This window comes from Notechis scutatus, chromosome 2 (assembly GCF_049901735.1).
Source record: "Notechis scutatus isolate UNSWTSFEM ecotype Mainland chromosome 2, rNotScu1.2, whole genome shotgun sequence".
Taxonomy (NCBI): Eukaryota; Metazoa; Chordata; class Lepidosauria; order Squamata; family Elapidae; genus Notechis; species Notechis scutatus.
In genome coordinates, this window is record NC_142010.1 from 184573482 (window position 1) to 184600624 (window position 27143).

The 27143-nt window shown below is 41.0% G+C and overlaps 1 pseudogene; it reads left to right on the forward strand.

Moving 5' to 3' along the window:
- The first annotated feature begins 23177 nt into the window (after positions 1–23177).
- On the forward strand, positions 23178–23920 carry LOC148132436 (uncharacterized; annotated as a pseudogene).
- Positions 23921–27143: the final 3223 nt, after the last annotated feature.

Genomic DNA, 27143 nt, shown 5'->3' on the forward strand with positions numbered 1-27143 from the left:
CAAGGAACGGAGGCGGGCAGTGAACAGTGAACTTCAACTCTTTATTAACAATCAGGAACATAGCAAAACCCTGGGCAGCAGCAGCTCTTTTATAGGGCTGGCTGCTGTCCCATTACCCAATGACTTACGTTAAAACGTTTAAATTGTACCCAATGAGAGCGTTCCGCTAATAGCCAATCAGGTTGCTCCGTAAGGACTAATCCCAGCTCGCTATCCACGGGCCAATCAAAAGTGCAGGATTACGAGCCTGCTTTTCTATCAAGGTTGTCAAGCTTTATTAAAATACGTTTATGTTAGTTCATAACAGTCCACTTACATAAAAGCAGCACTCCATCACCACCATGCCAAGTAGCGGGGGGATACCATGATCTTGAAAGTTGTTTTCCCAGGATCAAGCTCATCCATTGCTCTCCAGGTATGCCAAACCCTGCAATTTCCCCAAGTGCAGCTGTCCAGAGTCGCTTAGATGAGATGGGTGGTGCATAAATTAAATAAATAAATAAATAAATCTATATAAAAGTGAAATACCACTCATGCACCATCACAAAATCTCCAGAACCATAAAGCCTACAAATTTGAAATTTGACATCTTGGCTTCTAGGTGCTCACTAAGAAAGGATTTTTCAAAATGACCATCAGAGCATTAGTATTTTGTATATTATTATTAACACGCTCTGATGCTAAGGAGTTCTACTCCCCCTCACCACCTGAAAAGAAATAACTTCCAAATGCAAAACACAAGCAGAGGAGTTTCAGTTTTAGTTTCACAGCACCAAGCAGCTTTAATACAGAACAGTTGAGCTAAGCCACACCCAGGCTCCTTGTCTCCTTCTAGCTCACACAGCAAATACTGTTTCAGTTTCCAGACAGTCCTCAACTCTCTCACACACTGACAGGACACTAGCCAGATGAATACCGATAAATGCTGGTAGGCAGAGGCACAATCCCCCCCCACTTATTTTCTTCCCCAAAAACTTGCCCGATCACATAGTTTCATAGCGAAGCACGGGTACCCTGTTAGTAAATAAATAAATGGAAAACAGAGCTTTGGTAAGTTTCTCTAATTGCACTTGGCAGAAAAATATCAGATTTGTCATAACTGTACAATTGGAACAGAATTTTTGTTGTTAAGCAAGGTGGTTGAAATGACCAATCTTACAGGTTGTTGTTTTTTTGCTCTGGTTGTTAAGTGAATCACTGCAGTTGTTAAGTGAACTTTGTGATCACTAAGCTAATCTGGCTTCCCCTGTTGATTTTGCTTGTCAAAAGTCAACTGGGAAGGTTACAAATGGCAATCACATGATTCCACGACACAGTAATCTTTGTAAATACATGCCAGTTGCCAAAAGTCTGGCTATTGATCACATGATGGTGGGATGTTGCAACAGTCGTAAGTGCAAGGAGCCGTTGTAAGTTACTTTTCCCAATGCTGATATAACTTTTAACAGTTGCTAAATGAATGGTTGTTAAGTGTATATCACAAACCAAAGACTGGCTGGTTCAGGGCAAATGCCTATTTATCTATTTATTTATTCACTAATTCAAACAAACATCAGGTTCTATATCTATCTATCTATCTATCTATCTATCTATCTATCTATCTATCTATCTATCTATCTATCTATCTATCTATCTCTCTATCTCTCTATCTCTCTATCTCTCTCTCTCTCTATCTATCTATCTATCTATCTATCTATCTATCTATCTATCTATCTATCTATCTATCTATCTATCTATCTATCTATCTATATGAGAGAGAAACTGGATATTCCTCTTGGAAATAAGATTTGTAATGCTAAACGTGAAGGAAGAGTTTGTCATTGCTCAAGGAGAAGAGACATTCTATAAAGGCTGACACATATTTTTCTTTTGTCCTTTGGCAGTAGGATGAGCTACAAAGAACAAAACCAGATAAAGACTGTATTGTAAATATGAAAGATATGAATAATATTAAAGGTGATTTGGAGAATAGCTTGACTCCCTCTTCTTTGTGGCAGCCCCTGAGATATTGGAACACTCCTATCAGATTCTCAGAAGTGAAGCTGAAGAATAAGAAAAGCTGGAATAATTCCTGACCCAAAAGAGAGAAACTACAGAGTAGTGATTTGGAGTGGCTTGCTCTTGTGACATAGTCTTTTAGAATGTCTAAATTGATCCTGCTAAACAAACTATAGTGGGTGTGGGGAAACAAAACTTTTTCGATATCAGACAACCACAGAGATGAAAGCCTTAATGACTGATTCACATGAAAAAAAGAATTAGTGAGCTTGAAAATTCTGACAATGTTCCACAGATGTTGAAACAGTGCTGAAAATAAACAGATGTGCAGTCTAAAGTGATTGTTCCTCAGGGTCTGTTTCCTAGAAATCATGTATGATTTTTAAAATACCCTTTATAATATCGAGAAAGATCTGTCCATAGTGGGGGTTTTAATGAGAAAATTTATATGTGAGACTTTTTTTCCCCCTCACTGCAGCTATAATACATACTGGGATTAATCTGCTAAATATAAGTTTGTGTTCACATTCAGTAAAGAAATTGAGTCTTATTGCAGTGACACTTTTAGAATATAGGATATGGGATCATTTCTTGCATTTACCTGAGCAAATGAGATAATTGGAATGGAATGTAAAGAATATGGCACAAATAGAAATTTTCAGTTGCTAAGCAAGGCAGTGGTTAGTGAGTTTTGCCCTATTTTATGACCTTTTTGGTCACAGTTGTTAAGCGATTCACTGCAGCTTTTAAGTTAATCATGTGGCTGTTCGTCAGAATGCGCACAGTGTGACTATATGAGACAACCCAGCAAATACAGTAAACAGAGGTTTGTATTTAAATAGTGGTTTTATCTACAAAAATATATACATACAATTACTTTAGTCAGACCTCAAACAAACAGCAATCAACAATTACTGCACGGAAGCACACATGGAGAGAGAGATATGCCCCAAAAGGGCCCCTTCTTATTACAGGCTCTTAAAGTGATATCAGCCCAAAAACCTTGCTGACTCGTTCCCAGCATTACATCATCATAGCAGCTGGTCAGCTCTTAAGTCATTACCCTGATACCTTTAAGTGAATCTGGCTTCCCCCATTTACTTGCTTGTCGGAAGCCAGTTGGGAAGGTTACAAATGATGATCACATGACCCTGGGACAGTGCAATCATAAATATATGCCAGTTGCCAAGCACCTGAGTTTTGATCCTCTGATCATGGGAATGCTGCATTTTCATAAGTGTGAAAACTGGTCATAAGATACTTTTTTCAGTAACATTGTAACTTCAAACAGTCACTAAATGAATGGTTGTCAGTCAAGGACCACCTACATTAACAAATTGATAGTTAAATGTTATTAGGCATATTACTGATTCTTTTAATTGGTTATGTGCTACCAAGTCAACTGTTAGCAACACATAGGTAGACTTTCCAAGGATGATCTGGCACTTCAGGTTTTCCAACAGTATATGCATCCCCAATGTGATAAGGTCTATCTGCCATGTTGTTAGTTGTCCTCTTCTTTTTCCTTCCACCTTTCCTGGCATTAGCCAAGAAAGAGAGCCAATTCTTCATTTGATGTGTCCAAGATAGAATAGAATAGAATAACAGAGTTGGAAGGGACCTTAGAGGTCTTCTAGTCCAACCTCCTGCTTAGGCAGGATACCCTACACCACTTCAGACAAATGGTTATCCACTCTCTTATTAAAACCTTGCAGTGTTGGAGGCATTCACAACTTCTGGAGGCTGGCTGTTCCAGCTGGTTTATTGTTCTCACTGTCAGGAAATTTCTTCTTAGTTCTAGGTTGCTTCTCTCCTTGATTAGCTTCCACCCATTGCTTCTTGTCCTACCCTCAGGTGCTTTGGAGAATAGCTTGACCCCCTCTTCTTTGTGGCAGCCCCTGAGATATTGGAACACTGCTACTCTTGCCCTTCTTTTCATCAAAGTAGACATACCCAGTTCCAGCAACCATTTTTTATATGTTTGTGCCTCAGGTGAGAATTCTGGGATCAATTTGTTCTATGTTCCATTTGGCTATTCTTGGTAATCATAGATGCCTTATCCAACAACAAAGTTCAAATATATCAACACTACTGCTTCTTCAAAGCCCAACTTTCCCTATAGTTTTGATCTTTCTAAGTACAGATACGTCACCACTTTTGAATATCTTTTCCAAAGCTTTCAATTGCTATCCTGTTGGTTTGTGCCCTATCTCTTGATTGCTGGCTCTTTTCCCATTGATAATTGCTTCTAAAAGGCAGCTGCTAACCACAACTTCAATATCTTCATTATAAATTCTAAGGCTGGTAGCTGGTGTTGTCATTAGTTTGGTCTTCTTTATATTTAATGACATTTTCCCTGTGCTCTTTGACTTTCATTACTAGAGCTTTCATATTATTTGCATTTTAAGCTATTAGAGTGGTGTCATCAGTATAACCCAGATGACTGGTGTTTCTCCCTTCATTTTTAAAACCATGCTCATGTTCTAACTAATCTCCACCAACATGTATGCAAAGATATAGGTTGAATAAGAGCAAATAAATAAATAAATAACATAGCCTTAACTCATTACTTTGCTCACCTGGAACCAGTCTGCTTTGCTATGGTGTATCCAGACTGTATTGAAAAGCCAAAGAATACCAAAAACAAAAGCAGTATAGGGTTCATTGATTATAGAACAGCCTTTTTATCAATCAAGACAAACTATAAGTGCGCAAAAAAAAATCCTACATCATCTCATTCTCCTCAGGAGAAACTTGTGTATAAGTCAGGAAGCCACAGAACATGATAAAACAGACTGACTCCAAATTAGCAAAGGATGAGACTATATAGTCTCCCCTTAGTTATTCAAACTGTATGTGCAATATATGTTAAGGAAAGCTGGCTTGAAAGATGCTGAGCATGGATTTAAAATTGGAGGGAAAAATATAAATAACCTTCTCTGTGGTTATTGTTAATGCTGTGCTGATTGACAGTATTATACCTTGATATGGATGATGTGCCATACGCTAAATAAATAAGTAAATGTATCCTGATAGTCAAAAAATGGAAAAGATCTGCAAGCTATTGCACTAAATGTCAAAGAGCATAAGGGAAAAAATGAGACTAAATGTAAAGAAGATCAAATTAGTGGCCAAGATAAAACAAACAGTCAATGAAGATATCACAGTGTTTGATAACTTCTGCCTTTTAGGATCAACCATCAACAATAAAAGAAGACCAGAGACCAGAGCAGCCATGAAGGCCTTGGAAAATGTATTCAAATACTGTGATATGTCTATACTTACAAAGAACAGAGTCATGCAAGCCATGGTATTTCTTGTGATACTCTACAGAAGCAAAAGTTGGACATTAAAGAAGCAGGGTAGGAAGAGCGTTGATGCTTTTGAGTCTTGGAGAAGATTCCTGAGAATATTATAGGCAGCCAAGAAAACAAACCAATGGATCACCGAACAAACCAGAGTTTCTCACTCTAGGCACAATTTACCAGCTCAAATTATCCTACTTCTGATCTATTAAGTGAAGACTCAGCTCTCTGGAAAAAAGGCTCTAATGTAGGGAAAGGTGGAAAGGAAGAGATGACTAGATGCAAGGCAGATGGGCTACCATTAAAAGATATGAAAGGGTAGCTTGTCTTGAAGACAATTCCTAGGTCACTAGGAGACAAAAAATGACCTGATGGAACATAATCAGCCAATCTACACTGTGGCTTTCTGTCCTGTATATAGGTTTCATATGAGATGTTCAAGGGTTCTTATTTTTCTAAGCACAGTCTATAGCCTGGTGACACAATCAATGGATGTTTTATAATCAACAAAGCACATATTGACCATATATATGTGTGTGTGTGTGTGTGTGTGTGTGTTTTCTTAAGTTTTCGCGGGTACTTACATGTATGGTATTCAGCTTTGTTCAGGTATTTTCCCACGTCATTATAGTTGTGCTTTTAAAGTTGTAGCAACGTTTCGGCAGAATCTGCCATCATCAGGCTTCTGTATTGTGTTCGTATATACTTTAGTTTTGTATATACTTTAGTTTTGTCAATTATCCAGCATGCATCAACAACGTCTCTTCTTCTTAAAGCCTTTTCTAAAACCAAATATCTCCTTTTTCATGTAGGTCTCTAATCTATATTGAATAATCCTAAAGATTAATTTGTTAGCATGTGATTTAAAGATATTGTACAATAATTTAAACATTCTGTTCAGTCTCCTTTCTTTGGCATTGGTATATAGATTGACCTCTTCCAATTGGTGGGCCACTGTGGGCCACTTTTCCAGGTTTGCTGGTATGAATTTTTGTTGCTTTTCATCCTGTAAGCTTCCAACTTGGTATTGATTGGCGAGCTCACCTAAACCCATTTTCCAGTATTATAGATTCTTGCACATAGGAAATACTTTCTAACCTTAACTTCACAACCCAATTGTGCATCATTTCAGTATGCTGTTTCCATCTTTATTTGATCTGGATCTTCTCTTTGATTTGGAGACATTTTGGTAGACTTTCTTTGTTTTCCCGAATTTATTTCTAATTTTAATGTCTTTAAAGATGCTGTTGAATTTTTTTTTTTATGTTTAATGGACACTTCAGATTTTTTTCCTCTCAATAAGTAGACCAGTAATGTTTACCATTTTTCTAATAATTTGAGATAGAAGGGTTTCCTCTCCAGTTCCCAAATACTCCATTGGTTAATGACTGGAAGAAGGATGGATAGGATTTATTGCTTTAGATCTATTGAATGAAAAGCAAAGAAAAGGTACAAAACTCAGGGAAACAAAAAAAGAAAGGTATCTCTCTAAAATTCTAAATATTCTATTATTGTATTTTATTATCTAACCATTGATAGAAAAGGTCCCAAATTTTATAAAATTGTTTATCCTCAATTTTATAATTGTTTATATTTAGAATTTTAGAAAATAATGAATATATAAAGATGTATTTCTTTTTTTGTTATCATATCTATAAAATGTTTTTAGGATAGATTTGGGAGGATTATATGAATTGTTATAAATTAAACTAAGTAAATTATAGTTATCTCATAAAGTATGAATGAACAAAATTATAGTCAAATGATTGATTAATAGTGATACTAGGGTATTCAATTTTTGATTGATAATATGAGTTATTATGCAATGTAACTGTAATTGAGACTATGAAATGGATACACAAAAAAATTGTAAACCAACCGACACACTGTTTGTACATTTATGAAAAAAAGTTGGATGTTTTTATTTTTTGTTTGTTTTTGTTTGTCTTTAAAAACCAATAAAACTTGTTTTATAAAAAAAGAAAAAAAGAAAGGTATCTCTCAGGTTTCCAATCAGCAACCATATATTTGCAAAACAAATAAAACCATTCTACTATTACAGCTTTCATCGTGATGATATATCTCTGAAAGACCTTTGAAAGCAAGAGGACAGGTTTATTTTTTAAGGAATTGTTAAAATATTTTTGATTTAATGCATGTTGATGTTTTTACATGTATACATTTAATTTAAGCAGGCTGAGCTTAGGCCAGGAACAGCTTTAATAGTAAGAGCTGACATGCCCTACGTTATCTGAATCAATGCAGAAAGGGCTCCACTGTTAGACAAATGCCCCGGTTGTTCAGATTCATTTTTATCTACATATATTACTGTCTAAGCAATCTGATTCTGACTCAAGGAATTCATTGCTAAACATTGCTTTTTTGCCTGTAGCATTTGCCATAATATATGAATAAGCAGCCATATGCAGGTTTCAAAGGTTTGTATAATATTGTTCATTTTCACTACTCGCTATTGGGAATTCTATGTTTTAATTTTGAATTTATTTTGAATAGATTTACAGTATTATTGTAATTCAATAAACTGCCATGCAGAACAGATTCCAATCTACTTTAAAAGAGAGCAGTCAAAAACCTTTGTAAAAATAAGGTCTTACCTTTTGTTAATATGTTTGTTTTCCCGAAGTGCCAGGCTTGGCAGGAGATCAAATAAGCATTGACATGGTCCCATGGTGTGGAATGCTTTGCGGCCTCTGATCACTGTGCTTCTGACATGTCAGGATGGCTATAACTGCCTGTCAAATGTTTTATTTATTTATTTATTTATTTGATTTGCCAATTGTTTACAAGATAATAAGTATAAGTGTACACATAGTTGTGAATACATGAAATGGGTACATATAAGAAAATAAAAGAAGAATAAGAGAAACAATAGGACAGGGGTAGGCACGTTGGTGCGCTTATGCACGCCCCTTACAGACCTCTTAGGAAAGGGGTGAGGTCAATAGTAGACAGTCTAAGGTTAAAGTTTTGGGGTTTGGGGAAGAAACTACAGAGTCGGGTAGAGTATTCCAGACATTGACCACTCTATTGCTGAAGTCGTATTTCCTGCAATCAAGTGTGGGAGACTACCCACAATCAATAGTAGACAGTCTAAGGTTAAAGTTTTTGGGGTTTGGGGAAGAAACTACAGAGTCGGGTAGAGTATTCCAGACATTGACCACTCTATTGCTGAAGTCGTATTTCCTGCAATCAAATGTGGGAGACTACCTGGAACAGCTCCTCATCTCCAGCTTCATTGAGTTTCACGCTAGCCTAATTACATTGGCAGACTTTTGAGTCTTCTGGGCAAGACTTGGAAGAATTATCATAGGCTTGTCTCCATGGAATATAGCTTTCCAACCTTTCATAATGGGGTTATCACTAGTTGGCAAGATTGTTGTCTTCCAAGGAGTCCGTCAACTTTGACAGGCCTTGTTTGTGGCATGCTGGAAATGCTTTGTTAATTAATTTAGTTCGTGAAATGATGTGCAACGAAGATAGCAGGCTTCGTAATATGAGACTGGCACAGGAGAACTGGCATCTATGTTCTTGCTATCCTATATTCTAAGGAAGAGCAAATGTTTAGGTCAATGCCTGGTAAACATTAGCCCACACACATTTGTTGAATGTTTTAAATCTGTCCCAATCAAGAGTTGACTTAAGAGTACATACTAAACTGACCATCAGCCTTGATCCCCTTTCAGAATGCTGAGACTTAATAAATTCCCAAATTCATTGATAAGACCAGGACAAAAGTCTATCAATCAGTTAGCATAAGAGAGGGTAAAATTAAGGCCTCTGGTAGGCCACATTAAAGAAAATGAAAACTGTGGTGTCCTTGGTGCTCTCTGATCTTGGTTGTTTGCTTGCAGATGTTTTATTGCCCAACGAAGTAACATCGTCAACGTGGATCATCACCATCATCATCATCTTGATGTTACCTAGTTGGATATTGAAACATCTGCAAGTAAACAAATAAACTCAGAGAACACCAAGGACTCCACTGTAAACTCTGGACTACATATATATTCTATTTGAAGTTGAGAGCTGAAAAAGTGAACAAACCTAAAGTAATGTTAGCTTGGTTACTTCAAAAGTGCTCAGTAGGCAGACTGTTTAATGAGGTAATAAATCTCATTGGTTGACTGCTCCTGTCAATGACTGAGAGCCAGTCATATTACTCTACCCCTCTCAGCATTCCCTGGATAAGAGAGTGAAATTGCAATACAACACAATATCTGTAACAGTCCTATGAGCAGCAGGGGGAAAAAAACACCCGCTGAATCTATTAAGTGTTTCACAAGGTTGCAAAGAGCTTCATCATTACCTGCTCCTAATTGTGGCTTTGAACTGGATCCTCACTTTTGATTCACAGAATTGCTTCCGTGGGATATTTTGACTAATGTTTCTTCCACTTCAAGTATCTTTCTGAAGCTTTGCACAGCCTTTGAGTTTGTCTTGCTCCTGCTCCTTCTCCCTAATTTATGTGAACAGGTTGGGGTTTTTTTTTTCAAATACAAACATGCTACTCAAAAGAAAAAGAAATAGTTCTCCCAGCTGAACCACACTGGTTTAAGGTTATCTAGCTTTCATTTCTGTTCAGTATGCCTAGGAAGGAAGGAAGAGTTCATTGAATTTGTAGAATAACAGATTTGGAAGCGACTATGGAGGTCATCGAGTCCAATTCCCAATTCAGACAATTGACTGTCCAGTCTCTTCTTAAAAGCCTCCAGTGATGAAACACCCACAACTTCTGAAGGCATGCTGCTCTACTGGTTAATTATTCTCACTGTTAGGAAATGTCCCCTTAGTTCTACATTGCTTCTCTCTTTGATTAGTTTCCATCCATTGGTTCTTGTCTTGCTTTCTGGTGTTTTGGAAAATAGGTTGAGCCCCTCTTCTTTGTGGCCCTCAAATACTAGAACACTGCTATCATGTTAACCCTTGTCCTTCTTTTCACTAGACTAGACATACCCAATTCCTGCAACCATTTTTCATGTGTTCAAAGCTATTGTCTTCAAGTTGTTCAAAGCTATTGTAGCAATTTCCATGGGGTATTTTCAATGCAAAAGGCTTCCAATCTATCCTCTTCCCCTTTGACAAATATAATATTACTCTGTATTTGTTTTCTGTAAAAATGTTATGGGAAAGAGTTTTGAGCTTAACTGTGTTTCTATGAAAGTTTTATTTGCATTTCATCTATATGCCACAACTACTCAGCCCAGCCTTATTGAGATTAATTTCCCATCTACAATGTAGAATTCACAAATCCACCTTGCAAGATAGTACTTGCTATCTAATTTTCCACTTAAGTCCAAATATAGAATTCTATCTTTTTTTTTTAATTCACCTCTGTTACTTCTCACAATGCCAGATCATTGAAACAGACTAAAAACGAAGTTGTTGGCAAAAGAGTTCTGACATTCGAGCATATACTTGCTCTCTTTTGAAACTTACAAAAAGATTAGGCAGCAACTTTCTATGATAGGATCTATAAAAGGAAAGAATCAATCTGTTTTGTAATGAGAACATGTACTGACTTGATCAATAGCTCTATCTTAGCCACTTATCAGCCATGCTGCATTTTGAACAATAAGAAGACAGATTATCAGGAAATCACCTATCTACCTGAGGAAAATGTGTGTTTTTTTAACATTGACTGTGCTGTATAGTGCAGAATTAAGTGCTCAGCTGGAAAACATTAAGCTGGAATTTTGGAGCAGATGATGTTGGCTAAAACAGGGCCTAAGCCTTGTAATTATTATTATTTTTTTAGAAGAGAAAGAGAGGTCAGGGCAGTCTTTCATAGGCTTTGAGGGATAGTTCTTCTAATTCTTATGTAAACTTTAATGGATGATTTAAGGTGATCAGTCACTTCTGATCTGGGGATGATGATTGTGGCTATTCCATAATGCAGTTCCACTAAATGGAACAAGAGGATTGTGTAGCATAGTAATTGAAATCTCATTTGAGCCATGAATTCATATGTGGCCTTAGGCAAATCATTATTCTCCCATCCTTGCATCAATTAGGAGATTTCTTTTCCACCTTTCTGTCCTGTAATGAATTCCAAGGCAATTAACAATATCAGTAATAACAAATTAAAGCTATTACAAGTTCAAACTGCAAATAGCGTGTCAGGCAATTAAATAAGGAGAAACATAAAAGGGAAAAATGCCACAAAGATCTCCTTACAAACACACACACACAAAAAAAGACGAAGGCAGCATTCTTTTAGCATTGTTTAATTAAGTCCGTTGTAGGAAAGGCATTCAAACTGAACCCCCAAAATTCATCAATAGTTATTGAGTGTCAAAGCACATATTCCCATTCTAAGAAAACATTTGGAGAAATCCCAAACAGGTTTTAATGCAAATTATTAAAAACATCACCAAAAGTGTTATTTACACAAAGAAACAGAACAAAATTAAATAAAATTAGACAAAAACTCATCCCAAATGCTTGACACAACCACACCAATTTGTGTCATGGCTTCGTCCATGCAGCCCTCCCCTCCACCCATCAAAAGATTGCCTGCCCTGATTTAAAGATTTTTAATTGATTCAATAAGATCAGGCATATCCATAAAGAGTCGGGGTGGAGGGATTAAAAAAAAACAAAAACCAAAATGGCGATCAAAACTGTCATCAAACTCCTGTCCCTTTTTTTTTTTAACATGAGTGAGTTCAAGATTCTTCTGTACTTTCTTTGCCATGAAATCAAATGTTCTTTAAACACACCATATGCTTTCTTTAATATAGCCTCCTGTTTCACATTTTAGGTATGCTCTATTTTAGGTATGCCCTAATTTCTTTTGTTTGGCAAACTGTAGTCATCCCTGGACTATAGTTTAGTATAGGCCAGGGGTGTCAAACTGGATTTCTTTGAGGGCCAAATCAGCATTGTAGTTCTCTTCTGCAAGGTGGGGGCATTGGGAGGGCAGGATGGATGCCTCCTGCAGCATCCTACTGGCCAAAACAGGGCATGGGGGGGGTCTGCGCACAGCCCCCTCCCCCCCCCCGCACCTCATTTTCACCGTCCATGGGCTCCTGCAGCACTCTGCTGGCCATTTTCAGGCCTGGTTTTTGGGCCGTTTTCAGCCAGCACAGTGCTACAGGATGCCATGGAAGGTGAAAACGAGGTGTGGAGGGTGTGTGTGCACGGAGCCGGTTTTAACTGCCATTGGCACCGCAAGCCAGTCCTTTGAAATCCAGCCCCATGGGCCAGATTTAAGCACCCCACGGGCCTTGAGTTTAACACCACTGGTGTATAGTATAAACCCGTGATGGCGAACCTTTGGCACGCATGCTGGAAGTGGCATGCAGAGCTATTTCTGCTGTCACACGAGAGGTCACCCGGAAGAGCCCCATTGTGCATGCACGGGTGTCCCCCACCAGCCAGCTGATTGTTGGGTATCTGCCACGCATGTGTGTGGGTAGACGTGCGTCCATGCGCAGAGGCAGAGGTGCAGGGGCACATACGCATACGTAGAGGCTTGCATGCAGGGGCTTGCGTAGGCATAGCAAGAGGCGGGGGAGGCACATACACATTGCATCATGGGTGCAGGCATGAGCACACTTCGGCACGCGATGTGGAAAAGGTTAGCCATCACTGGTATAGACTATTTTTTTATTTTTATTTATTTATTTGATTTGTCAATCGCTTACAAGATACAGGTATAACAATAAACATAGTTTTGAATACATGAGATAGATACTTATAAGAAAAATAAAAGAAACAATAGGACAGGGACAGTAGGCACTATTGGTGCGCTTATGCACGCCCTCTACAGGCCTCTTAGGAAAGGGGTGAGGTCAATAGTAGTCAGTCTAAGGTTAAAGTTTTGGGGGTTTGGGGAAGAAACCAGAGAGACAGGTAGAGTATTCCAGACATTGACCACTCTGTTGCTGAAATCGTATTTTCTGCAGTCAAGTTTGGTACAGTTAACCTTGAGTTTGTATCTATTGTGTGCTCTTGTATTGTTTTGATTGAAGCTGAAGTATTCATTTGGAGGTAGGACATTGCAATGTATGATTTTATATACTATATTTAGATCGGACCGAAGGCGGCGTAGTTCTAGATTTTCTAGGTCTAGAGATTCAAGTCTGGTGGCCTAAGGTATTCTGCAATGAATAGAGGAGCGGAGAACTCTTCTTGTGAAATATTTCTGGACTTTTTCAATTGTGTTAATATCAGATACATGACATGGGTTCCAGACTGATGAGCTGTATTCAAGTATAGGTCTAGCAAATGTTTTGTATGCTCTAGTTAGTAGTGTGATATTACCAGAGAAGAAGCTACGTAGGATTATAGACTATAGATATCAGCTGAAACCTGGACAATGTTTCATAGACATTTACTTTCTAGGATTCAAGGCAGGCATTCTAGAAGAGTACACCCTATCTTTGGAATGAAAACAGAGATCACACTTCAATTGCCCTTCTCCTTGCAAAAATAAAAATAAAAAATTCAAGAGGTCTTACTGGTGTTTCCTGGGGGAGATAGGCAAATTGTGTTCCTCATGATGGACAACTTTCATAATATCTACAGTCTTCACCTTCCTTGTTATCTGCCTCTTGAAAAGAAAAAGAGGAAAAACATTATAACATTATCTGAGAGCTCTCTGCACGATTTTCCTTCTGGAAAAAAAAATGGCCAAGGATACCTAGAATAAAACGAAACACCTCCCCCCGCTCCACTCTCTGCTTTTCCCCCGTGTCCATCTTGCTGGCATGAACCCAGCAGAGCACCAAATTCTTCAGAAGCTTCCGTGTAGGAATCCACTGCCCCAGGCAGTAAAATTGCTGTGTAGGTTAGATAACCAACCTTTCCCACAGCTTATCTTTAGCACCAGAGGCCAACATTGTGCATGTTTAAGCAAAATTAAACCCATCAAAGTAATTATGGGGAACATTATCAGGACATCAGTTAGGCAGTCAAGCTTTGCAATGCTTGCAAATTCTGTAATGTAATTGGAACCTTCATCATTTATTCCAAGCAGCCATGCTACAGTCATTTTCCATTTTAATTGGGCCTGATTTTCAGATGGAGGGGATGGAAACTGGCATGTGTCTATAAAATACCACAGATGATGTGTATTATTATTCAGAATCTTAGCTGTATTCAGAATCTTAGATGTATGTATGTATGTACCCTGTTTCTCCAACAATATGGCCTCCCCCAATAGGAAGTCCCAGCATGTTTTATAGGCATGAAATGAAATTAAGCCCCTCCCCCCAAATTAAGGCCTATATTAAAACATGCAAAATGGTGGGGGGGGGAATGGTGGGGGGGGGCTTGCCGTTAGGAAGTACTTTTGTGGCACACCCAGATATGGTGCTGCCTGCGTTGACCCTGATACGAAGTGCCCCACCAACGCCGAGGTCAACATCCAAGCTGTCGCCGCCTGCCCTAAGATGCAAGGAGGGGGGGGGAATTAAATCACCCCCGAAAAGACGGCCTAGCCATTTTTTCGGGGCTCAAAAAAATAATAAGACCCGGCCTTATTATATGAGAAACATTGTATGTATGCATGTATGTATGTATCCATTTCACTCTGAAAAGATAACAGTGTGAGCATCCATCATTACTTTCTTTCAAGCTTGCTGCCAGCTGCCATGGAAACAGTGGGAGAGGAAAGCACTGGGTATTTTGGGAGGGGGGGCGGGTAGAGGCATGCAGGAGGTGTAAATGAAATTTCTGAGAAGCAGTGAGGAGATTTGGTCTCAGGGAGGCCAGCTTGGGTTGTTTAAAATGACCAAGGCCAGCCTTCAGAATGTATGGAGGAACAGTGCACCTGGACTAGAGACTTTCCCAAGATATTTTTCTGGCCGATGATTGGTTGTCTAGCTACTTGGGGGTGGGGGGAGTGGGCTCTGGGGTTTGCTTCAGAGGTGGTATTCATCAGGTTCTGACCAATTCTGGAGAACCGGTAGTGGAAATTTTGAGTAGTTTGGAGAACTGGCAAATACCATCTCTGACTGGAGATTTTACAGTATCTTTCCCCTGCCACGCCCACCAAGCCACGTCTACAGAACCGGTAGTAAAAAAAAAAATTGAATCCTACCACTGGTTTGCTTCAGCTCTTTTCTTCAGATCTTGCCCGACCTTTGCTGTATTCAGTTTGTTCCTAGTTAAAGTACCTTTTCTCTAATCTATGGAGTCAAGGGGATTTCTTTCCCAGGGCTTGAGGAGAGGAAGCCCTGACAAACAGAAAACAACAAGCTGTAGAAGCATCTAATGAATAATAGCTTTATGAAAGATTTCAGATTCAATCCCATTCACGTTTTACAAAAGGATCACTCTATTAAACTCAATGATAATTCACTTCTGTAGAAGACACATACAGTGATTTCTCTAAACCTCAGAAATAAGAAAGTGCTTTGTTATTGATTAGTATAATCCTGATTAGAATGGATTTTGACATCTAGGTGCTAAACATCATTTGTTCAAGCCTTTGGCTTAGAATCATAACCCCATTACAGAAATCCTTGCTTTTGAATGTCTCTCCATTAGCTTAAAGTGGAAAATGAACCGATGAAAAGTAATAAACATTTACAACTTTACATTTAGAATTAGATGAAAAGTGCAGGTAGTAATGTCAGAGTCCGTGAAGATTGGTCATGGTTTGCTGTTCACAGAAACTGTTCTAGACAGATCCTATTCTCTATTGTGATGATATGGATGAAGTTGGTAATAGTTCAGTTGGTCAATTGGAGCATAACTGAGACCAAGACGGTTATTTCTTATTTCTCCTCTTCTGTCAAATTCTATCTGTGCTGATGTAGTATTCTTCCTACAGTGAAGAACATCCTTAAGTTGTGAAGGAGAAAAACTATGTTTACTATCTTTAGTATCCATAGCGAAGGCATCTGCAAGGTTGGGCAAGTGACAAAATAGGTTTCATCACAACATAATTTCCACCCATGGCATACAGCTTGTCCTCAACTTACAAGAGTTCATTTACTGACAGTTCAAAGTTACAACAGCACTGAAAAAAAGTGAGTTATGACCATTTTTCACACTTATGACTGTTGTAGCAGCCCCATGGTCGTGTGAGCAAAATTCAGACGCTTAGGAATTGACTCATATTTATGATGGTTGCACTGTCCCAGGGACATGTGATCCTCTTTTGCAAATATCTGACGAACAGAAAAGTTGGGCTTGCACATGTTAGCTGGATGGAAATAGGAAAGGGTAAGTTTCTAGTGAACTTACACTAGAAGTGATCATTCCTCGTTTCAGCATCATTGTAAATAGGAAGGAATAGCTGGCGTCCACAGCCCAGAGTAATTCTGCACCAGCTTTGGTGCATCTTCACTATAGTACTGTACTGGGGGAATAGTATGTCTGTTTTGATGAAGATGACGTCAGTACAGCAGGGTTTATGCCAAATCCACTTTTATAGTTCTGTTGGTCACTTAGAACATAAGATAGCTTTGGTACTTATACAATTTCTCTCTTTTTTTTTATTAAAACTTCTGAACATAGAATATACCTTCTGTAGCTAGAAGGTAATAAGCTTTGTTTGGAAATCAAAGAACAATATAAAGACGTTCCTTTTCGTATCTTCTAAGAGTGGAAAATATTGGATGACAGACTAAGTGGGAAGTAAACATAATGCAGAGGGATTGCTGTTTAACAGAATTGATTTTACACTGTGGTTTTAAATTGCTATTTATAACCCAGGCTAATCAAATTCTACTTTTCTCTTTCAGATCATAATTGCATTCTTCTCCCCTTTGCTCATGCTTGTCTACTGGGAGTTGTATAAAATATGTCACATTTGTTCCCTCATCATGTTTCATGGGAGACTAGCGGTTCATCTCTTTCAAAGACAGTTCTGAGCTGTGGGAGATAGAAACAAGGTTGTCCTCAAATCTAGCTTTTTTATTCCAAAGGAATCAATGACTGTTCTTCACTTTTGAGTTTCTCTCTCTCTTTCTCTCTCCCTCTCCCTCCCTCTCTCCCTCTCTCTCCCCTCCACCCCTCTGTGTCTGCCTGCCTGCCTGTGTTTTAGAATTGTAGAGCTATAACGCCAGCGGAACTGCAAAATTTGAACTACTCGGAACATCGTACATTTTAAGAAAATACTTGGTTGATATCTAGGATGCTGGCAGCAACCCATATCAATCATCAGCTCCGGTCAATGATATTGGTGATACATTTTTAAATATTCAGTCCAGAGGTGGTATTCAGCAGGTTCTGACCAGTTCTGGAGAACCGGTAGCAGAAATTTTGAGTAATTCAGAGAACCGGCAAACACCACCTCTGACTGTACCTGCCCCCCATCTATTCTCTGCCTCCCGAGTCCCAGCTGATCGGCTGGGTCTTCTTTTGTTGCCCTACACAGGAGAACAGAGCTGGAAAGCAGGTTAGAGAGGGAATGGGGATTTTGCAGTATCCTTCCCCTGCCATCCCCACCAAGCCACGCCGACCAAGCCACCCCATGCCCACCAAGCCACACCCACAGAACAGGTAGTAAAAAACAATTGAATCCCACCACTGGGTCAGTTGACTGAATTTCATGTTTAATGAATAAAAATTTATATAGCAGTAGATTGTCTGTGGCAAAAGGAAGCAAGGGGTGCAATCCCAAAAACCTTTGGAAAACCATTTGAATAGTGTCAGCATTGGGTGAAAAAAAAATCACCACCAGTCAATTGCAAACAAATCACCACCAGCCAATTGCAGCTTTACATCTTGTGACAATACCTATAACATCAACAAACAATAAATTCTGCCTATCACAGGTCCTTGGAAAGAACTCAATCAGCAAATGAAAAAAAATCACAAAACTGCATCTCACTTATTTTGCCCATGTCATATAGGGAATTCACTGGAGAAAGCAATTATATTAAGTGAATAAAAATGCCAAATCCAATCAAAACATCTGGATAACTTTGTGATCGATCATAACAATAAGCAATAATCTTATGAATTAGCCACATTTCACTTTTTGTTCCACCCATTGCCACTCATGAGATTTTCAACATTTTTCTGTTTTTTTTAAAAGCAGAAATATTGTTCTTCTTTGCTTTTATCTGGAGACCTACAACATCATTTGAAATCATAAGTGGTATCCATCTTTGGGAACAATTGCTGAATCCTTACTGTGAATCCAAACAAGATACAACATCTACAAAGCCACATGTCTTACTCTTTTCCCTTTCAATCAAGGGTATCTAAATCAAATCTGAAGTGTCTCACTGGCATTTCCTGTAAAAATCAACAGGCAATATCCTCACCAATTTTTAAACAGCGGTGAACTTATTTGTTCACCTCCAGAACAATTTACAGCACAACGTTCATTATCCATGAAAGGATGGAATTGTTCAGAGAGAGGCTGGTCCGTTGAACAGAATAAAGCCCTCCATTTCTTAATTTCCACTATTGACATTAGCAATAAAAACAACAACATTTGAGCTCAGCTATTACAGAACACCCAATTTATGAGGGCAATAGAAAACAAACGAGCAAAGCTTAAATTTGGAGTATTCCAGGCAAGCTTTGTAAGCCCTCTGCAAAACAATGTCAAGTTTTAACATACAAAGAACTGAAATAACTTTTCTATAATGGCTCTTCTAAACAGTTTCCAGATTGCTTTTTTAATTTGCAATCCTTACAATTATGGACCCTAAAGAAGATAGGTATGATTGTTGCCCTGTGGTACTCAAGCCACTTTCTTAATGCAAGTACCTATTATAACTGAATTTCTTCATCTTATAGATAAGTGCAATTGTTCGGTAATATCACCAAACAGCAGGAAGTAATAGCTTAGGGCAAGATGACTAAATATAAATGGTGAAGCTCACATATTCCTCTTCTGACTTTATTTTTTTTTCCTTTCCTTAAAGAGGGAGAAATGTCTTTATGGGGGGTCTTAAAAGGCTTAGATCAGGGATCCCTAACCCCCAGTCCGTGGACAGACACCAGTCCGTGGCTTGCCAGAAACTAGGCTGCACAAACAAGCGAAGCCTCATCTACGTCGTAGATGGTCAAGATACAGGCAGCTTGTGAAACCCACCCCCTCTGGTCCACAGAAAAACCTCTCTCCACAGAATGGGTCCCTGGTGCCGAAAAGGTTGGAGGCCACTGGCTTAGCTAGTCTGGGTAGACTCCTGCTCTGCCCCACCATTATTTTCTGGGAGAATTTAAACAAAATGTTTTTTTTTTAGTTTATTCTGGCTAGCATCTGACTTGTCTGTGGCCAAAGGCGTTACGCCAGCTAAATGCTTCTCCAACTACGGGCCACCTGTTCGTTCAGGAGTCCAGACTGGATTTATTTGATTCTAGGCGGGAGATAATACAGAGTGGATAATCTCGCAGCACAAGAATCCCCAACCGTGCTCCCTCCTTTGCCTCCTTCTCTGCCTCTCCCTCTACACAGTTGCCCTGAGCTGGGAAAAGAGCAGCAACAGTCTGTTTTCCCGGCTCTGCTCATCCGGCGGGTGTCTGGAGTTGCAGCACTCCCGCGGCTCATCACCATCCATTCTGGGGGGAAAAAACCGAGCAGGATGCTTGGAAACTGGTTCATATTTATGACAGTTGCAGGATCCCAGGATCACGTGATCCCCTTTTGTGACCTTCCTGCAAGCAAAGTCAATGGGAAAGCCAGCTTTATTTAGCAACCATGTTACTAACTTTAAGAATGGCGGTGATTCACTTAACAATGGTGGCAATGAAGGTCGTAAAATGAGGCAAAATTAACTTAACAACTGTCTCGTTTAGCAATGGAAATTTGGGGCTCGGTTGTGGTCGTACATCGAGGGACTGCCTGTATTGTGTTGCAACCACTGAGCAGAACAAGAAAGTGGAGGCTTCAAAATCTAAGGCAGAGGTCTCAAAACTTGGCAATTTTAAGACTTGTGGACTTCAACTCCCAGAATTCCTCAGCCAGCAAAGCAAAGCTGGCTGAGGAATTCTGGGAGTTGAAGTCCACAAGTCTTAAAGTTGACCAAGTTTGAGGGCCCCTTATCTAAGTGATGAAGAGGTATGGCAAAGTCCTGGGTGAATTATGCAATGCCTGAAACAACTCCCTGCCCTTTTCCTTCTTCACTTAACATTTCCTTCAACCTAAGCTTCTCTCTCTTTTTCCTCTGTCTTTTATTTTTCCATTCAGGATCATACCAGCAACCGCAATAGCACTTAGACTTATATACTGCTTCACAGTGCTTTTCAAAACACTCTCTAAATGGTTTTCAGAATCAGCATATTGCCCTCAACAATCTTGAGTCCTCATTTTATCCACCATGGAAGGATGGAAGGTTGAGTCAACCTTGAGCTGGTCAGGACTGCAGGCAGATAGCAGTCAGCAGAAGTAGCCTGCAGTACTGCATTCTAACCACTGAGCCACTGCTCATTATGAACGATAATGCCCGCGAACTGCCACAAGAAAATAGCCTCACTCTGCAATAATTGCATCAAACTCTGTACAGGTAGTGTCTGACTTATGACTGCTATTGAGTCCCAAATTTCCATTGCTAAGCAAGACGGTTGTTAAGTGGGGTTAGCCCCATTTTACAACCTTTCTTGCCATAGTTTTAAGCAAATCACTGTGTCAGCATTCCAGGGAACCTCCATTCCTTACAGTAACCCCGAGACAAGCAGCGATGAATAAGGATTCCAAAGCTGACACACTGCAGTTCTTAGTAACACTGTTGTTAAGTGAATCTTGCTTTGTGTTGAGGTAATTCCCCGTTAGGAGAATGAGCGCATATAGGGAGACATATTGAGAGTAGTGTTTGAATAATACACACACAGCACACAGATACACTGTACAGTAAATGTAGGTTTTTACTTCCAGAAACTTTTAAGCAAAGTTCAAACACAGTCCAAAATCATTCATAGGTAAGATCAGTCAGTTTTTATTCCAGGGATAATCCAATAACAAATTCCAGTGTCAAAAACAGTTCAGTATCAGACTTACATCAAATCCAGAAATAGCAGTCAATTAGGAAAAATGGAGGAACTGCAATACTCTCCAACAGAAGGAAACAGATGCTCACTGAGACTAAGACTAAGACAACCCAGGTTTCTGGCTCCATCTTATGGCCATTTGAGAAACCACACCCATTACACTTTTAGGATTCTCTTAAAGAGACAGTATTAAAATGTCTATTCTGGTTTATATATTTCTAACCCAAATAGCTGTTAGGTGACTTACATTCCTAACACTTCCCCCTTGACTTTGCTGGTCAGCAGGTTGCAAAATGTGATCACGTGACCCTGGGACTCTGCAACCAGCATAAATACATGCCAAATGTCTGAATTTTGATCATGTGGCCCCGGGGGATGCTGTAAGAGTGAATGGTTGTAAGCGTGAAAGACGATCATACATCACTTTTTTCCAGTGCTGTTGTAACTTCAGTCACTAAACCAATGGTTGTAAGTCAAGGACTACCTGTATCTTCTATGTAGAAAACTTCTCTTTTGACCTAGGCTTCCTTAGAAAGCATAAAACACAATCTTAATCTCCGCAAAAACCGCTTTTATTTCCACAGCTGTGAATTACGTCCATTCACAAGGCTTCACATACAGTCTTTCAGGGGTATGTCGATAAGCACCCACCTTATCACACTTGGAATGTGGCCAGAGAACTAATTGCCAGACGCAGGGCAAAGCCAAACTTGACACAGAGTCAAAAAGCACTTTTCAAAGCTTCCGTTCTGAGCAAACAAACTAATTGCTTCCTGCAAAAGCTCATGTCCTGTTTGCTCCTCTTTTATGCCCTATGGGAGGGGCCAATCATATCCAAGGTGTGGCCTTATTCCTGAGTTGACCCTGCTTTCTCAATTGTTCTGGTCTTCTGCTAGCTCTGCGCATCTGCAGGCTGGGAACCGGTTCCATAAGCTGCCCTGAATCACTGCTGTCTGAGTCTGAAGGCAGCTGCTGACTGCCAGCCTGCCCTGGCCCCATCTTTGCCTCTGATGCAGCGCCCTCCTCTGGATCTTCCTCAGCCTCCAGGCCCAGCCCAGGTTCCTCCCCAACTCCCTCACTACTGTCCGACTGCTACCAGCTCCATCAGCTGCTGGGGGGCCACAATAACATCATATAGAGATGTATATTTCTGCAACCCTGGTCCTGGTATTTATGGAATAGCCATGAAAACACAGTGAGAATGCTGAATATCTCATCAGCATGAGACATGAGACATAGGCTGATTGATGTATGAATTGTGCATTGATAGTACCTATCCCACTATATATGGAATATTTGAGGGGGAGGCATGGGGTCAGAAAACTTAACCTTGATTTACACCTCAATATACCAATACTCCCAACATTTTAAAAAGAATTTCCTGGGTCTCTGTGTGTGATTCAGTAAACATTTAAAGAAAATACATGGACAATGAATATTTCAAAAACAGGCAAAGACAACAAACAATAAATAAACAAGGGATCTAAACATATATGGATTATAATTTTCCAGTGTATCTTTTATTAATTATGAAAAATTAAATATAATAGATAGCTTTAAAAAGCTGAAATTAAACTTCTACGCAAAGATAAATAGCAAAACTATGGACAGCACTGCATGAATCATAAAAAGAAGTTGCAAACTTGAGTCAAAATGGAAAATCGGTTCTGATGGAAATATCCAATGAAACTGAAACACAGATGCCATACACTGAAATACCCAAATTTTGAATAAGGCATATATCCAAACATTTGAAATGTATTCCAGAAATGGTTTCTAGTTTAAATTAAATTCTGCATCACATTTAACGAATGAAGTTATTTTGGACATTGAAGCATAGTGTCAGAAGTGGACTAAATTGTTTCATTATACTATGAATCATTTCCCACCAATGTTAAGTTTTTTGTTGCCTAACAGTGAAAAAACTTCCTAAAATCTACTCAGTTATGGGGAAAAATGGAACAATGGGGAAAAAATGCTGAAACTCCAATGTGTCTAGGCCTTAGCCTTGAACAGGAAAGGTAATAATAATAATAATAATAATAATAATAATAATAATAATAATAATAATAATAATAATAATAATGATGATGATGATGATGATGATGCAGACTCTGAAAAGAAGTGGATGAAACCATCAATCACATACTGAGCCGTTGTAAGACAATCGCTCAGACTGACTACAAACAACATCACAACACAGTCCCTCTGATGGTCCACTGGCATTTGTATCACAACTACCATCTGCCTGTAGCAAAGAATTGGTGGGACCATAAGCCTGAAAAAGTGGTCAAAAATGAACATGCAAAACTACTGTGGGACTTCTGAATACAGACTGATAAAATTTTGGAACACAACACCCTGGATATCACGACTGTGGAGAAGAAAAAAGTGTGGATCGTCAACATTGCCATACCTGGTGATAGCAGAATTGATGAGAAACAACTTGAAAAAGTCACCAGATATCAGGACTTGAGAATCGAACTGCAGAGACTCTGGCATAAACCAGTTCAGGCGGTTCCAGTGGTACTCGGCACACTGGGTGCTGTGCCTAAAGACCTAGGCAATCACTTAAAAAGAATTGGCGCTGACAAGATCACCATTGGTCAGCTGCAGAAGGCCACCTTACTGGGATCTGCTCGCATAATCCGCCGATACATCACGCAGTCCTAAACGCTTGGGAAGTGTTCGACTAGTCATTTGTGATACGAAACCCAGCATAGTTATCTCGTTTGCTGTGTACGCTGTTGTTTTTTGTGTATAATAATAATAATAATCCACAATCTTTTTCTACAATGAAATGCTGCAGTTTTTGTGGCAACCCTAAGGAGCTGCTATAAAGCAGAGGAGGAGTCAAGTTATTCTCCAAAGCACCTGAAGGCAGGACAATGAGTGGAAATTAGCCAAGGAGAGACACAACCTAGAGCTAAGGAGAAATTGCCTGATAGTTAGAACAATTAATCAGTGGAACGGCTGCGGGTGCTCCATCACTGGAGGTTTTGAAGAAGAGACTGGATAACCATTTGTCTGAAATGGTTTAGGGTTTCCTGCCTGTGCAGTGGGGTTGGACTAGAAGACCACTGAGGTCCAGTGCAACACTGTTATTTTGTTATTCTGGTATTCAGTCCATTGTTGTACACAAACTAGTGAATTGTCATCTATTGTGTTTAAGTAAGATTTTTATGACGTATGGGAGCACAGAGCTTAGAGGTGGAATTTTGGATATGTAGAGAAGCAATTGCAGCCAAGCTATTCAATGAAAAGGAATACAATAGAGACCATACCCTGACTCTTATGATTTTGCTTTTCTTTTTAACCTTTTGTGTGATGCTATACGGCATAAATCTTTTTAATGTGGTAAAGGTTAAAGAGAAAACCTCAAATCATCCTAAACTGTTGTCAAATTCTAAAAGATCCTTTTGCCCAGAATTTCCAATTAGATGATGAATCTTACTATGAAAAACACTAGATGCAAAATGAATTTTAAACAGCTCGATTCGGGGCTGTTTTTTCTATAGACAGGAGGAAAGACATGGCTCCAGCAGCAGATTACACATTTGAAACCTGCAAGATTACTTGTGGCCAGGGGTGGGATTCTACCGGTTTGGACCAGTTCAGTAGAACTGGTTGTTACAATTCCCGGTAGTTTGGAGAACTACCCCTGGCTGGCCCTGCCCCTCTCTTCCCGCTTCTTTACTCCCTGCCTAGTCAGTCCTTATCACGCATGTGCAACATTGCATGCATGTGCGACAAGCTGACTGCATTCTAACCCTGCCCGCCCTGCCCCTCCTTATCTCGGCCATGCGCCATCACTACCTGCAGTCTGCCTTCACCCGCCTGCCAGCCATCGCTGTCTGCCTTCCACCATGATCTGCCTAGGTGAGTGAGGCTCTGCAAGCCCCAGTTGCCTACATGCTGCTGCTGCCGCCAGCTCCAGTTGAGTCCTGACTTCTGAGCCAGCCCAGGATGCCACCACCACGCTACTGCTGCCATCACTGCCCTTGCTGTCACCACCACCACAAGCCCCGGTTGAGTCCCGACTCCCAGGCTGGCCTAGGCCGCCACTGCCATGCCACCACCACCCTCAGTGCTCATGGCCTAGCTAGCTGCTCCCCTGTCCCTGTCTGGTTTGCTTAGCAGTGGGGGCCACCCATGCAGCTCTCGCAGCCTAGCAAGTTTTCCCCCAAACGTCCCCAGCCTCCAGCTTACCTGGCTCGCTGGTGGCAGAGAGGAAGGTGAGCCAGGGCTGACCCATTGCCACTTGGATCACCATCAGCCTGCACCTCGCCCTCTGCCTGGATTCTCCACAGCTGCTTGGCATTGCCTGCTAGGGGTGGGGGGAAGGGGCAACCAGAGAGCACAACGCTATGGCGCCTGGGCCTGCATTGCCCCTTTGCCTGCCACCCCTTTCCACACCTGCCAGCCTGCCTGCTTTGGCTGAATGCGGGCCACAAGAGCGGATCTTCCTTGGTGGGCCGCATTCGGCTAAAACGCTCAGCCGGGTGAGAGGGGGTGACTGGCAGAGGAGCAATGCAGGCAGATGCATGCTTCCTGGTTGCCTCTGGCAACCCACGGCAGCCATGAGCCCAGCAACTGTGGAGAATCTGAGCAGGGGACAAGATGCGGGCTGGTGGGCAGCCAAGTGGCAACGGCTGTGCCCTGACTGGCTCAGCTTTCCCTCTGCCACCAGCCACAGGAGGAAGGTAAGTTTGCACTTTGCAGGCAGTTGAGATGCCTGGTGGGGTGGGCGTTTGAGGGAGGGGAGAGTGAGAGCACCTCTCTCCCGGCAGAGTGAGAAGTCCTTTGCCCCTGGGATCGTCCTGGAAGCTGCAGGGGTGCGAGACGATCAGCAGGAGCCAGCGGTCGTCCAGGTAGGTTTCCCCATTCGGTTTGCTTCGGGTGCATCGTTCGGCTGGAACAGTAGACCGGGTCGTTTGGTGTTTGCTGAGTAGACCGGCCTTTAGGAGTTTGACAGGTAGACCAGGTCACCTGGTGTTTGCTGAGTAGACCGGCCTTTCAGAGTTTGACAGGTAGACCGGGTCGCCTGGTGGGACGGTCTCGGCTCTCAGTGGGTAGACTGGCTCGTCTCGGCTCTCAGCGGGTAGACCGGCTCGTCTCGGCTTCCAGCGGATAGACCGGCTCATCTCGACTCTCGGAAACGCCAGCGGTGGTGCCTGTCGGTGACGTCTGTTTCTTCAGCTAGGGAGGCTTTTGAACTTCGCGCTCTCGGAAGCGCCGGCGGTGGTGCCTGTCAGGTGGCGTCTGTCTCCCCAGCTAGGGAGGCTTTTGACTTCGCGCTCTCAGTAGCACCGGCGGAGGTGCCTGTCGGGCGGCGTCTGTCTCCTCAGCTAGGGAGGCTTTTAGAGAGCGCCGGCGGTGGTGCCTGTCAGGTGGCGTCTGTTTCCCCAGCTAGGGAGGCTTTTGACTTCGCGCCTCAGTAGCACCGGCGGAGGTGCCTGTCGGGCGGCGTCTGTATCCTCAGTTAGGGAGGCTTTGAACTTCGTGCTCTCAAAAGAGCGCTCGCGGCAGTGCCTGTTAGGCAGCGTCTGTCTCCTCAGCTGTGGAGGCTTTTAATTTTCGCGCGCACAGAGATCGTCTGCGGCTTGTGACATTCAGCGCTCAGCGGCTTCGGCACTTTTTAACAGTGACTTTGCTCGGCTGTTTTAGTCCGGTTGACTCTCATTTGTGCATCCCATCCTCGTCGCCACTGTTGAGTAGTGGTGGACACACGAGGCAGACACGGAGCTAAAGGCTAACATTGCTTTATTCGAAGCATAACGGGTTGCCGCGGCTGCCGAGGCTGGGCTGGCAGCCAGCTGGTGGCAACAGCTGATGCTGTTTGACAGCTCCTTTTATAGCCGGCTGTCAAACGGCATCAACCAATGGGAGCAGTCGGTGCTCCCGCCAGGAATGTGGACCAGA